Source organism: Oryctolagus cuniculus, chromosome 8 (genome assembly GCF_051225735.1).
Source record: "Oryctolagus cuniculus isolate XC-2025 breed Fujian yellow rabbit chromosome 8, ASM5122573v1, whole genome shotgun sequence".
Lineage (NCBI taxonomy): Eukaryota > Metazoa > Chordata > Mammalia > Lagomorpha > Leporidae > Oryctolagus > Oryctolagus cuniculus.
The window spans coordinates 53,155,273-53,168,840 of record NC_142874.1 but is presented as its reverse complement, the minus strand read 5'-3'; the positions used below and the strand labels follow the sequence as shown (position 1 = coordinate 53,168,840).

At 41.5% G+C, this 13,568-nt stretch overlaps 1 protein-coding gene across 3 annotated transcripts in view; it reads right to left on the bottom strand.

The window, feature by feature from the left end:
• Positions 1-13,568, bottom strand: part of RNF150 (ring finger protein 150) — a 341,932-nt gene that overhangs the window by 230,468 nt on the left and 97,896 nt on the right. The window lies entirely within an intron of this gene.

Sequence of the window (13,568 nt, the reverse complement as noted above, 5' to 3'; positions counted from 1 at the left end):
AGTGGGCACATTGTAGTTTATAAGGTCTTTAAGAAATTAAAATATAATGTTTACTGGGAAAACTTTATTTTAATCTGTGGATAAGCCAGCAATGACAAGATAAATAAATTTCATTGACAAAGTTTGAAAGAAGACAGGAAGCATAAACATAATCTGATGAGAATGTGAAATCTGCATTTTCTTCTAAAGGAAATGAAATAGCTACAGAAAATTTAGAATTTACAAAGAACTTTAAAGGCATTTTAGTCCCAGTTTCCCTATAAAATAATATCATTTATTTTGTTTTTTTCATCATGTAAACAGAAGCCTGAATCATTTTTGCAATAAGCTGTTGGATCAAAAAAACAACAGTTTCCCAAGATAGAAAGCTAAGGCGCTGAATGCCAAGGACTAAATTATTTCCAGCTGTAAAAGAAGATTTCATTTTTCTTGGGAAAGTGGGTAGTAGCTGAATTCATGTCATTTGTACAATATTATAGAAAAGAAAATTAATGGACTAGTAACAATGAAAATCAGTTAGTGGGGGCAACACGAGCACACACAGGCTCAACCATGGTCATAAACATTTAAGTTTCCATCTCAACTGTCGCTCCCCCTCTTCGTGGAAGAACGACACAGGACCCTGCGCTGTTCTTTCATCTGCTCGGCCCTCCCCGGGTTTGCTGCTGGTTCTTCCTGGGTTGGCCACCGTCCCTTCCACCTCCGTGGAAGGGCGGTTCCCCCTGCCACTTTCCCCACTTCCGCAGGGGAGCGGCACACCGCTGGCCGGCTCTCTCGGGGGCTGCACAGGTGTTCCTCAGGTGTTCCCCTTAGATGTTCCTGGTGCATGTTGTCTCTCTCCTCCTTTATAGTCCTCTTCCACCAATCCCAACTCTGCTACCCACACGCTGAGTACGCTGCTCTCCTCCAATCAGGAGCAGGTCCTACAGTTTATTGGTTGAACTGGAGGCAGCTGTGTAGAAGCTGTTTACTCCTCTCCCAGCGCCATATTGTGGGAGAGCAGATGCATAGAATAAGTCTTAATTCGAGTAACTTAGTCTAGTCCGAGTTGTTCCCCACAATTCCCCCTTTCTTTTTATTTTTGGCATTGATACACGCCTGTCTTCGCTGCCCCGCGGCACACACTCTGCTCTGCTTGCTGGAGTTGCCCACAGGTGCTTACAAGCCCTACCAATCAGGCAAACCGAATCCGGGTCCTCTCTTCGCCATGTTGTGAGGAGGTTTTTAGGCGCTGATGAGTGCCTGTGTTCGGTGCCCTGCAGCGCATGCTCTGCTCTGCTAGAACTGCCTGCAGGTGCTTACAAGCCCTACCAATCAGGCAAACCGAATCCAAGCCTTCTCATTGCCGTATTGTGGGGAGACTTATTGATGTTGATTCGTGCCTATCTTCGGTAACCTGCAGCTCATACTCTGGTCGAGCTGCCTGCTGGTGCTTATCGCCTAATCAGGCAGACCGAATCCAAGCTCTCTCATTGCCATGTTGTGGGGAGGCCTTATTTTTCTCTATTTCTCTATCTCCGGGCATTCCTATTTCTCCTATTTTACTTCTATCTGCCAGCATTCCTATTTCTCTCATTTTACTTCTATACTTCTGTTTCTCTTATCCCCGTGGCTTCCTGGCCCCCGCCCCGAGGCAGCTTCTCAGCGCCTCGCCCTGCAGCGGCTTCCCGGCTCTGCGTGGCTTCCCGGCTTCACGCGCACTCCGAGGTCTCCGCGCCCTTCGCGCCCGCACCACGGCCCCGCGCCAGACCCGCACTTCCTATCTACTCGCGCCCCGCACGCTCTCTGCGCGCGGCGGCTTCCGCGAATCACACAGCCTAGCTCACGTTTCCGCTTCTTGGTTTTCAGTCTAAGTTCCCCGGGCTAACCTGACGAAATGCAACGTAGCTTGCGTCTCTGCTCCTGGTTTGGCTTCCCGTCTTTTGCTCCCCGGGCTAATCTGAGGGATTCCAACCTGGCTTACATCTCCGCCTCTGGTTTTAGCTTTTCGCCTTTTGTTCCCCGGGCTGACTTGACGAATCCCAATCTAGCTTACGTCTCCACCTCAGCCTGCCCCCGCGGCTTCATTTTCCCTAACATTTTTCTCTACTCGGTATGTTTCCTAACTTTTCTTCCAACAATATTCCCCTCTCATTTCTCCTGGCTTCTCCCCACAGTCTGTATCTGAGTCTAAGTTTCTTCTAGGTTTCACTTTCGCTTTCAACCATAGATTTCTCCTAACTTCCCTGCCATAGTCCGTATCCGAGTCTATGTTTCGTCTAGCTTTCACTTTCGCTTTCAATCTAACTTCTTCCGGCACTTTTTCCATCTGGCTTTTCCCTAGGCTCTTTGCTAGTCTCTCTCTCCGGTATTTTCCCACTTCTTCCCGTTTCTTCCCTCCTAGGTTTCCTATCCGAGTCACGGCACCATTATGTCTCCTAGGCTTCATATCTGAGTCACGGCACCATTATCCCTCCTAGGCTTCATATCCGAGTCACGGCACCATTATCCCTCCTAAGTTTCCTATCCGAGTCACAGCACCATTATGTTGCTCCCCCTCTTCGTGGAGGAACAACACTAAACCCTGCCTAGGTTTCCTATCCGAGTCACGGCACCATTATGTCGCTCCCCCTCTTCACGGAGGAATGACACAGGACCCTGCGCTGTTCTTTCGTCTGCTCAGCCCTCCCCGGGTTTGCTGCTGGTTCTTCCCGGGTTGGCTACCACCCTTCCACAATTTATGGAATTTAAATTATACATAAAACAACAACAACTCATGCAGAGAGGGGAGATATTCTGTAACCCCACTCTGAGAACTCTGGGACATCAGGTTAGTCCCATCTGGTTCTGTTTTCCTATGGACTCTCACTGAGTTCCAGGGGATAAGAAGGTGTGTCTGAGTCTCAATTCCCAGAATAGGGCTTCTAAACAAAGGGAGAAGGCAACCTTCAACCTCTGGAAAGTGCACAAGATTGGTGGGGTGCAGGCTATACTCTGAAACATGACTGAGGTGTCTTGTCCAGTGACTTAATCCAAGAAGCCAAGAAACAGATTGAATAATTAACAGAAATGGCAGCTTCTTGAGAGGGTTCTATTAATAGATTTAAAAAAAAATTTCTTTCCTTTTTGATGGCAGTAAGAGCAGAGAAATGACTTGAAACAGAGAGATGAAAGAAGCACCTGGAGGAGCAGTTATAACAGCCACAGAAGCAGAAAGAATGAACGGGTGTACAGGTTGAGGCCCTCAAGGGAGATCTGCCCAGTTATCAGGGGAGAAGGATCATGACTAGGGACAAGACATGGTGAGGGCCTCACAGAGGAGCTAGCCTTTTGGGAGAAGGGAGGAGGCTCTGGGCAGTGGCTTGAAGTCTCATGAGGGTGACAGACTTAGAGTTCTGGAGCTGAAGGAAGCCTGTCATTGGTACCTAGTCATTCCCAAGAAAACTGACTACTCTTGGAAAGAATGTGTGTGTGTGTGTGTGTGCGCGTGTGTGATGGATGAGGAATGGAGTGTGGGAGTACCATATGCAGAAAATAAGGTAGAGTGGAAAAAATTACTACACTTCTTGTGGTTGAGAATTGGTACTGGCTGCAGACATAAAAATGCTAAGGGTCTCTCCACTGAAAAACAGATAAAGGTCTAAATAGAGAAGACAACGTTTTAGAAATTTATATGTAGTAGAGATAATATGAGAATAGTTTAGCTGGACAAAATTAGTGGGTATTTTTTCAGTAGGAGAGAGAGGGAGAGAGGAGGAGACAGAGGTAAGGAAAGAAAGGCAAGGAAAGGAGGAGGGGAGAGGAGTGAACAGAGAGCAAGAGAGAGTTAATGCAAGTGCACACACATTCATTTCAAGAAAAGGCATGCTTTTAGCAATTGGGTCATGGCAAAAGAGGTGGTATATTATAAAATTAAGTAGGTGATGAATCCTTTGGAATCATTTCTAAAATCTGCATGCATTCACACACAGTCACACACACACACACACACACACATGAATATTGTAGAGCAAAATTAGGAAACCAGTAAGTTTTGTTGACTAGCTGACTATTCCAGAGGATTAAAGAACAAAGATTATCTAACTATAGCTCCAGAATAAATATTTTCGAACTCAGTGTAATTGTGGAATAAGACACATATGTATGTTTGATCAAGTGCTAATGTTTTAATAGTTAAAAATGATAAAGCATAATGCATATCACTTTTCGTATAACCAAGAAGAGGACTAAAACCAAAATTATAACCGTATTGGGGATGAAGCACTTGGAGATGAAAATAACATGCTCTGATATGCTTTGTCTCTTTAGGGTTCATCTGATGGATGTTTGGACCCCAGTGCAGCAATGGTAAGAAGTAGAGAGATCTTAAAGAGGATGAGTCTACTGGGAGGTCATCTGGGGCATGTCCTTGAAAAAATTAAGGTAGCCTTCATGGGAACCTGGTTACTTCCTATGGAAGAGTTGTTATAAAAGAGCAAGTCTGGCCCCTCCCCACTGTCTCTGACTTCTGGTCTTGTCATGTGATCCCTCTCACGTGTGCTCTCATCATGATGCCATCGGCCACAAGGTCCTCACCAGAGCACAGCCAATGCAGGCACCAGGGCCTTGAACCTCAAACATTTTCTTCACAAATAATCCAGCCTCAGATATTTTGTTGTGGAAATGGAAAATATAGCTCTGAACATTCTTTTACATTTTTTGACGGTCAAGATCAAACAAATGCAAATATTTGTTTATAAGTAGAGTGACCATAAAATTTATTGTCCAAATCAAGGCACTTCTGAGAGTTAATGGGGAAGAGCTATTAATAATTACACCAGAATAGAAGGCATAAACTGGACAGTTTTGAGAAGGCTGAGGAGTCTGGTCTTCTGCACAGAGGTGTTAAACATCACTGATACCAGGCAGGCATTTAGACTAGTACTTAGGACTCCAGAATCCCACATCAGAGTACCTGGGTTAAATTCTCAGCTCCAGTTCCTGTTTCCAGTTTCCTGCCAGTGTGGAGCTTGGGAGGCAGTAGTGAGGGCTCAAGTAATTGGGTTTCTTTCACCCATGTGAGAGACCTGGATTGTGTTCCTGGCTCCAGGTCCTGGCCCCAGTCAAGCCTTGGCCACTGCAAGCATGTGGGGAGTAAACCAGCAGATAAGAGTGAGCTTTCTGTGTTTGTCTTCTCTGTATCTGTATCTTTATCTCTGTGCCTCTCAAGTAAATAAATTATTAAAAGTTAAAAAATCATTGATATCAGTGACTTTCTACCTACAAGCAGTAAACTGAGACTCACAAGTACAACAACAGGTACAAGAGTCCAATCACCAAGCAAGGATGGTTAACATACAAAATACAATGCATGAATTCATATATGCAACATAAACTTTAAAAACACCTGTAGATGCCATTGTGTCTTACAAAATTCTGCTTTTAAAGAGGAAGAAAATATTTTACTTCAAAATAAGCATTAAGCCAGCACTTAATGCAGACCCCATATAACCCCCTAAACAGATAACAAAACAGAAGTCTTGCCCTTTAACAGAGTCAAGAATATATATTTCCTCAAATGCCTTTTTTTAAAAAAAGATTCACTTACTTATTTGAGAGGCAGAGTCACAGAGAAAGGGAGAGCCAGAGAGAATGGTCTTCCATCTGCTTTGTTCATTCCCCCAAATGGCTGCAATGGCTGGAGCTGGGCCAATGTATACAAAGCCAGGAGCCAGGAGCTTCTTTTTTTTTTCCGGACAGGCAGAGTTAGACAGTAAGAGAGAGAGACAGAGAGAAAGGTCTTCCTTCCATTGGTTTACCCCCCAAATGGCTGCTACAAATGGCTGCTGATACAAAGCCAGGAGCCAGGTGCTTCTTCCTGGTCTCCCATGCGGGTACAGGGTCCAAGCACTTGGGCCATCCTCCACTGCCTTCCTGGGCCACAGCAGAGATCTGGACTGGAAGAGGAGCAACTGGGACAGAATCCGGCTCCCCAACTGGGACTAGAACCTGGGGTGCTGGTGCCGCAGGTGGAGGATTAGCCAAGTGAGCCACGCCACTGGCCTTTTTTTTTTTTTTCCAGGAGCTTCTTTTGGGTCTCCCACAAGAGTGTAATGGTCCAAGCACTTGGGCCATCTTCTACTGCTCTCCCAGGCCATAAGCAGAGAGCTGGATTAGAAGTGGAGTAGCAGGACATGAATGAGCACCATATGAGATGCTAGCATCACAAATGGAGGCTTAGCCTACTATGCCACAGTGCTGTCCTCTTCTCAAATGTTTTAAAAAATTTTAGTGCTTTATAATGTTATTTAATGCATGGTAGACTGATCATTACATATTTTCTCAGTCAATGGCTCCTAAAAATACTAGCAGTATTGTGTATATGGCTAAGAAAATTTTTAATTTTTAAAAGTTTTGGTGCTTTTTTTTGGTCACTGTTGTCTCAACAAAATTCTTTAATAAATGTTAGCTATCATTATATACATTCACTTTTAAAAAATATTAAAATATGTAGTGTCGCTCCCCCTCTTCATGTAGGAACGACACAGGACCCTGCGCTGTTCTTTCGTCTGCTCGGCCCTCCCCGGGTTTGCTGCTGGTTCTTCCCGGGTTGGCTACCGTCCCTTCCACCTCTGTGGAAGGGCGGTTCCCCCTGACCACTTTCCCCACTTCCGCGGGGGAGCGGCACACCGCTGGCCAGCTCTCTCGGGGGCTGCACAGGTGTTCCTTCAGATAGATGTTCCCCTTAGAAGTTCCTGGTGCATGTCGTCTCTCTCCTCCTTTATAGTCCTCTTCCACCAATCCCAACTCTGCTACCCACACGCCGAGTACGCTGCTCTCCTCCAATCAGGAGCAGGTCCTACAGTTTATTGGTTGAACTGGAGTCAGCTGTGTAGAAGTTCTCACTCCCTTCTCAGCGCCATATTGTGGGAGAGCAGATGCATAGAATAAGTCTTAATTCCAGTAACTTAGTCTAGTCCGAGTTGCTCCCAGTTGCTCCCCACAATGTAGTACTAAGCCTACAGCTAAACATCTAAATATGGTTGCTATCCTTTTTTCTACAAATTTATTTATGTGAAAGGCAGAAGGAGAGAGGGAGAGGGAGAGGGAGAGGGAGAGAGAGAATGTTCCATCTGCTGGTTCATTCCCCAAAGGGCCACAACAGTCCTATCTGACTAGGACAAAGCCAGGAGTTAATAACTCCATTCAGGTCTCCCCTGTTGATGGCAGAAACCCAAGTACTTCCAAGTACTTGGGCCATCATCTGCTGTCTCCCAGGTACATAAGCAGGAAGCTGGATTGGAAGTGTGGAGTAGCTAGGATTTGATCTGGCATTCTGATACGAGCTGCATGTGTGCCAAAGGTGGCTTACCCCACTGTGCCACAAAATCTGCCCTTGCTTGCTATACTTGAGAAGACTGAAGACTGCTTAGGGAGAGGAACACTCAAACAAATCATTATAACCTAGTGCTAAATGCTATCATGTTAGCACAAGCCAGTCCTATGGATAGTTGTCTCACCTAAACAGAGACATTACAAAAGACCTTGGCAAAAGTGCTAATGAAATAGAAACAGAACTCTGAAGATGTACAGGGTGGAAGGACCCATTAGGGAATAGGTGAGCAAGGCAAGATCTGGCAGAGGACACTCTTGATGGGAGAAGGCACAAAACAGAGGATTAGCACAGGTGACTCAGAAACAATATACCTACTTAAAACTGAAATTAGAAAACATCAAAGCAAAACCCAACACCTATACTTCTCATACAAATACACAGCTGTATCTGGTCAAATGATTCTAGAATCCAAGACTCCATAAAACAACCTGAAAACTTATCAGGAGCAGAATTGGTCAAGTATATTTATTATTTGTGCTGTTTTGGCTAAAAAATGCAAATGGAATTTTTTTTCCTGTCACTAGAAAAAGTTAATGGAAAGTATATGACCACTTTTGATGAGATGCCAAGATATATGCTTTGAATCGAATATAAGGAAACAATGTGCTATAAATATTTTGAAGCCTATCGTTATAAATTAAATATAAATATAAATATAAATTAATGGGATAAGTATTATATGAGATCAAGCATTAATATCTACTGCACAGCCACTACAATCTTTAGGGTGGGAGGGGGGTAATTATCACTATGTTCCTAAATCTGTATATATGGAATAAATAAAACTTGTATAACTTAAATAAAATTTTTAAATATTTTAAAAAGGAACCAGATACTGGGTGAATCCATCTTTAGGAAATGGCATACCCTGGACATAATACAAGATCTAACTTATTTTCAAAAACTGCTTCATGAAGCATGAAGCAAGACCCCTACCTTACACCTTACACAAAAATCCACTCAACGTGGATTAAAGACCTAAATCTACGTCCTGACACCATTAAGTTATTAGAGAACATTGGAGAAACCCTTCAAGATATTGGCACAGGCAAAGAATTTCTGGAAAAGACCCGGGAGGCACAGGCAGTCAAAGCCAAAATCAACTATTGGGATTGCATCAAATTGAGAAGTTTCTGTACTGCAAAAGAAACAGTCAGGAGAGTGAAGAGACAACCGACAGAATGGGAAAAAATATTTGCAAACTATGCAACAGATAAAGGGTTAATAACCAGAATTTACAAAGAGATCAAGAAACTCCACAAAAACAAAACAAACAACCCACTTAAGAGATGGGCCAAGGACCTCAATAGACATTTTTCAAAAGAGGAAATCCAAATGGCCAACAGGCACATGAAAAAATGTTCAAGGTCACTAGCAATCAGGGAAATGCAAATCAAAACCACAATGAGGTTTCACCTCACCCCGGTTAGAATGGCTCACATACAGAAATCTACCAACAACAGATGCTGGCGAGGATGTGGGGAAAAAGGGACACTAACCCACTGTTGGTGGGAATGTAAACTGGTCAAGCCACTATGGAAGTCGGTCTGGAGATTCCTCAGAAACCTGAATATAACCCTACCGTTTGACCCAGCCATTCCACTCCTTGGAATTTACCCAAAGGAGTTTAAATTGACAAACAAAAAAGCGGTCTGCACCCTAATGTTTATTGCAGCACAATTCACAATAGCCAGGACCTGGAACCAACCTAAATGCCCATCAACGGTAGACTGCATAAAGAAATTATGGGATATGTATTCTTTAGAATACTATACTGCAGTAAGAAACAACGAAATCCAGTCATTTGCAACAAAATGGAGGAATCTGGAACACATCATGCTGAGTGAAGTAAGCCAGTCCCAAAGGGACAAATACCATATGTTCTCCCTGATCGGTGACAACTGACTGAACACCACAAAGGAAACCTCCTGAAGTGAAATGGACACTATGAGAAACGGTGACTTGATCAACATAGCCCTGACTGTTGATGAACAACTTAATACATTATCCCTCTTAGTATTTTTTGTCTGTTCTACTTAATATGACAGGTTTAATTCTGTAATTAATACACAGTTATTCTTAAGTGTTGAAAATTAACTGAAATGTGATCCCTGTTAAACATAAGAGTGGGAATAAGAGAGGGAAGAGATGTATAATTTGGGACATGCTCAAGCTGACTTGCCCCAAATGGTAGATTTAAAAACATACCAGGGGATTCCAATTCAATCCCATCAAGGTGGCATGTACCAATGCCATCTCACTAGTCCAAGTGATCAATATCAGTTCACAATTGATCATAATGAAAGGACTAAGAGTCAAAGGGAGCACATAAACAAGTCTAGTACCTGCTAACACTAACCGATAGAATAAATAAAGGGGAGAGTGATCCAACATGGGAAGTGAGATACTCAGCAGACTCATAGAATGGCGGATGTCCTAAACAGCACTCTGGCCTCAGAATCAGCCCTAAAGGCATTCGGATCTGGCTGAAAAGCCCATGAGAGTATTTCAGGCATGGAAAGCCAAGACACTCTGGCAAAAAGATCTCTGTGAGTGAGATCCCAGTGGAAAGAACAGGTCTTCAAAGAAGGAGGTACCTTTCTCTGAAGGGAGGAGAGAACTTCCACTTTGACTATGACCTTGTCTAAACAAGATAAGAGTCGGAGAACTCAAGGGGCTTCCATAGCCTTGGAAACTCATGACTGGTGCATAGGGAGATTACTGATGCCATAAACGGGAGTGTCAATTTGTAAAGTCAACAACAGGAGTCACGGTGCACTTATTCCTCATGTAGGATCTCTGTCCTTAATGTGCTGTACATTGAGGCTTAATGCTATAACGAGTACTCAAACAGTATATTTCACTTTGTGTTTCTATGGGGGTGCAAACAGTTGAAATCTTTACTTAATGTATACTAAACTGATCCTCTGTAAAAAAAAAAAAAAAAAGAAGAAGAAATTATCAATTCCCAACTTGACTCTCACTGGGATTAAACATGACAATAGGTCTGATCTGATTTCATCATCATTTAAAAAAAATCATCTATTATTTTTCACTTTATGTTTCTGTGTGGGAGCAAACTGTTGAAATCCTTACTTAATGTATACTAAGCTGATCTTCTATATATTAAGATAATCGAAAATGAATCTTGATGTGAATGGAAGGGGAGAGGGAGTGGGAAAGGGGAGGGTTGTGGGTGGGAGGGACGGTATGGGGGGGAAGCCATTGTAATCCATAAATCGTACTTTGGAAATTTATATTCATTAAATAAAAGATAAAAAAAAACTGCTTCATGAAGCTATGTCTTGATACTAAAGAATTACATAACCGAAGGTCTCAGTGGAGCCAATATTAGAAAGATGACTCTTTTCCCAATAAAAAAGTTACTGATTAAAGAACATGGACTCATCAGTAAAAATTAAACACACATCTATCTGGCATGTTCTGGCAGCTGACATTTACATCTGATCTGCCTATAATAAATTGAGAAAAAAATCAATAAAACCAAGCAAGTTCTAGTAAGTTAGATTCAGTTTACTTAACAGTGTGTTACAGGGAACATTCTGCATTTGGAGACTGCAAGTCTAACATAAAATAGGAGACACTCTCATCCAAAGAATTAAATGGCTCATAGAAAACAAGATTTAAAGTCAACAAATTTAAATATGGTGCAAATTTTTCACCTCCGAGTCTCTATGCTTTGCCATCAAATCCCTCTGTCATCATTATATTCCTTTGACATAATCCCTCTGATATAAACTCTTCCCTCAGTTTTCTCTAAAACTGGCTACATTCTAAAACTTTGACCAGGTTAATTTGAGTTGGTTTTCTGTACCTAAGATTTTTCTGTTGGTGGTGGCTTTTTTTCTTTTTTTTTTTTTTTTTTTTTTTGGAAGATGAGGTCAAGCTGCAAAGAAACAATTTGATTTGGTTCAATTATGAAAGTGCTAGGAAAAAAAAAAGAGCCTAGTAATTGCCACTAGTACAAAACAGAAAACTAAAAACAGAATACACAAATTTAATAATAAAAGTTAAGTTCTATTTTGAGGGTAGTGAATCATGTCTCTTCTATTTTACTTTAATTTCTAAAATACATATATTCAGTCTCCTCCCTTCACCTTTCTCTCTGTGTGTTCTGTGGTGGTGGTGGTGGTGTCTGTTTATTTTTTTTCTTACACCCACACCAAATGCACACACATAAAACACTATTAGGGAAGAGTCTAAAGTCTTTGAACCTTATCTTCAGCCTTTTCTAGGTAGAATTTAAGTATTTCAGGGAAAGTTTGGTAGAGCTGTTTGGCAGCCTTTATTCAGACTGCAAATTTGTTTCAGTGATCACATCATTTTGAGGGAAATTCTTTGACTTATTTTTATTGGGATATATAATCTATGTATCAGCATGCAGAAAAAATTCATAGGTAATTCCTCTGTGGGTAGTGAACCTACAAATGGTTAACATAGACCATGCGGATAGGAAATCTGGCTACTTTTCAGAGAAATAGGTAGGGCATTAGAAAAACAGCGCAGTTTTAAAGACATAAAATATGGTGTGTTTGGGAAGGAGAGGGGGCAGGCCCAGATAGCTGATCTCTCTGAACACAGCAAGATGCCAGTCTACCCCCAGATTATGGCAAAGAAAGGTTTCTAAGGGGAGTCTACCTGTTAATATGGGAATGGGTAAATATGTCTTTATGCAAGAATTCATAAAACATTCACTCCTATAAAACAGCTGAATAAAAATATTTGTTCCAAAAGGCTCAATAATATTAGAAAGAAAATACCTTGATCTTTGAATATCTTGTCAAATTCACATGATGCATGAGTTTTAACAACTTGTCTAGAGAAGTTCTTCTTTTGTTTTTTTTTTTTTAAAGATTTGTTTATTTTATTTTAAAGAGAGAGAGAGAGAGAGAGAGAGAGAGAGAGAGAGAATATCTTCTATCTGCTGCTCCACTTTCCAAATGGCCACAATGGATGGAGCTAGAGCTAGGCTGGTCCAAAGGCAGGAGCCAGGAGCTTCTTCAGGATTTCCCACATGAGGGCAGCAACCCAAGATCTTGGGCTATCTTCTGCTACTTTCCCAACCACGTTAGTAAGGAGCTGGATCAGAAGTGGAGCAGCCGGGACTCAAACCGGTACCCATAAGGGATGCCAGCACTACAGCTAGTGGCTTTACATGCTTTGCCACAGTGCTGGCTTTGTGGCGTTCTATGTAGAGAGACAAAAATATATAAATCCTTTCTTCTTGTAAAGATGTTTGTTGCATTTAGATCCAATTTGGATTTTTGTTCTCTTGTACTATTAATGAGACTCACCATGGCTATTCATGCAAAATTAAGAAAAGCCACTTTGACAGAGATGACTAAGCAGTCAATGGTCAAGTGTGTCAACTGCCAGATAATTTCTGAGTCAAGAAATACAATGGTGTGACTGTTAAACATTACTTGTGTTATGAAAGGGGTCATCCTACAGAGGAAGTATCTGCAGACGTAAAAATAATGCTCAGGGTTCATGAACCACACACTGATTTCAGACAGCAAAATGGATCATATCCCCACACCTAATACAAACCAAACAATGTCATGATTATCTAGAAATACTGAGCAGAATAAAGGCAACTACCACTGAGGAAGCACTTAGTTTCTTCATATAAATCATCTTATTTAGTCCTCATTTTATGCCACTATAATAGAATACCAGAGACTGTGTAATTAATAAGTCAGGTCCATGCTGATATAGAAACCTACACAGGATTATTTCTCTTTTTTTAATTATGAACACCATCTTATCAGTTATTCTAATCATTTGCAGACAAGTAACCTCAATAAAGAGTTCTTTCTCATCTTAAAGTATATATGTAGTTTGAACACATTTTATAAGAAAGAAACTGAAGAAAATACCAAGATAAAAAAAGATATCCCAAGTTCAAAGAATGGAAGAATAAATATCATTAAATTGTGCATACTACACCCAAAGCAATTTACAGATTCAATGCAATCCCTATGAAAATCTCAATGACTTTTTACAGAATTACAAAAAATACTACTAAAATTTGTATGGAACCATAAAAGATCCTGAATAGCCAAGGCAATCTTTAGCAAAAAGAACAAAGCAGGAGTCATTATACCACCTGATTTTAAAGTCTACTACAAAAAATAATGAAGTCCACTACAAGTTCTACAGTAATGAAAACAATATGATATTGGCATAAAAA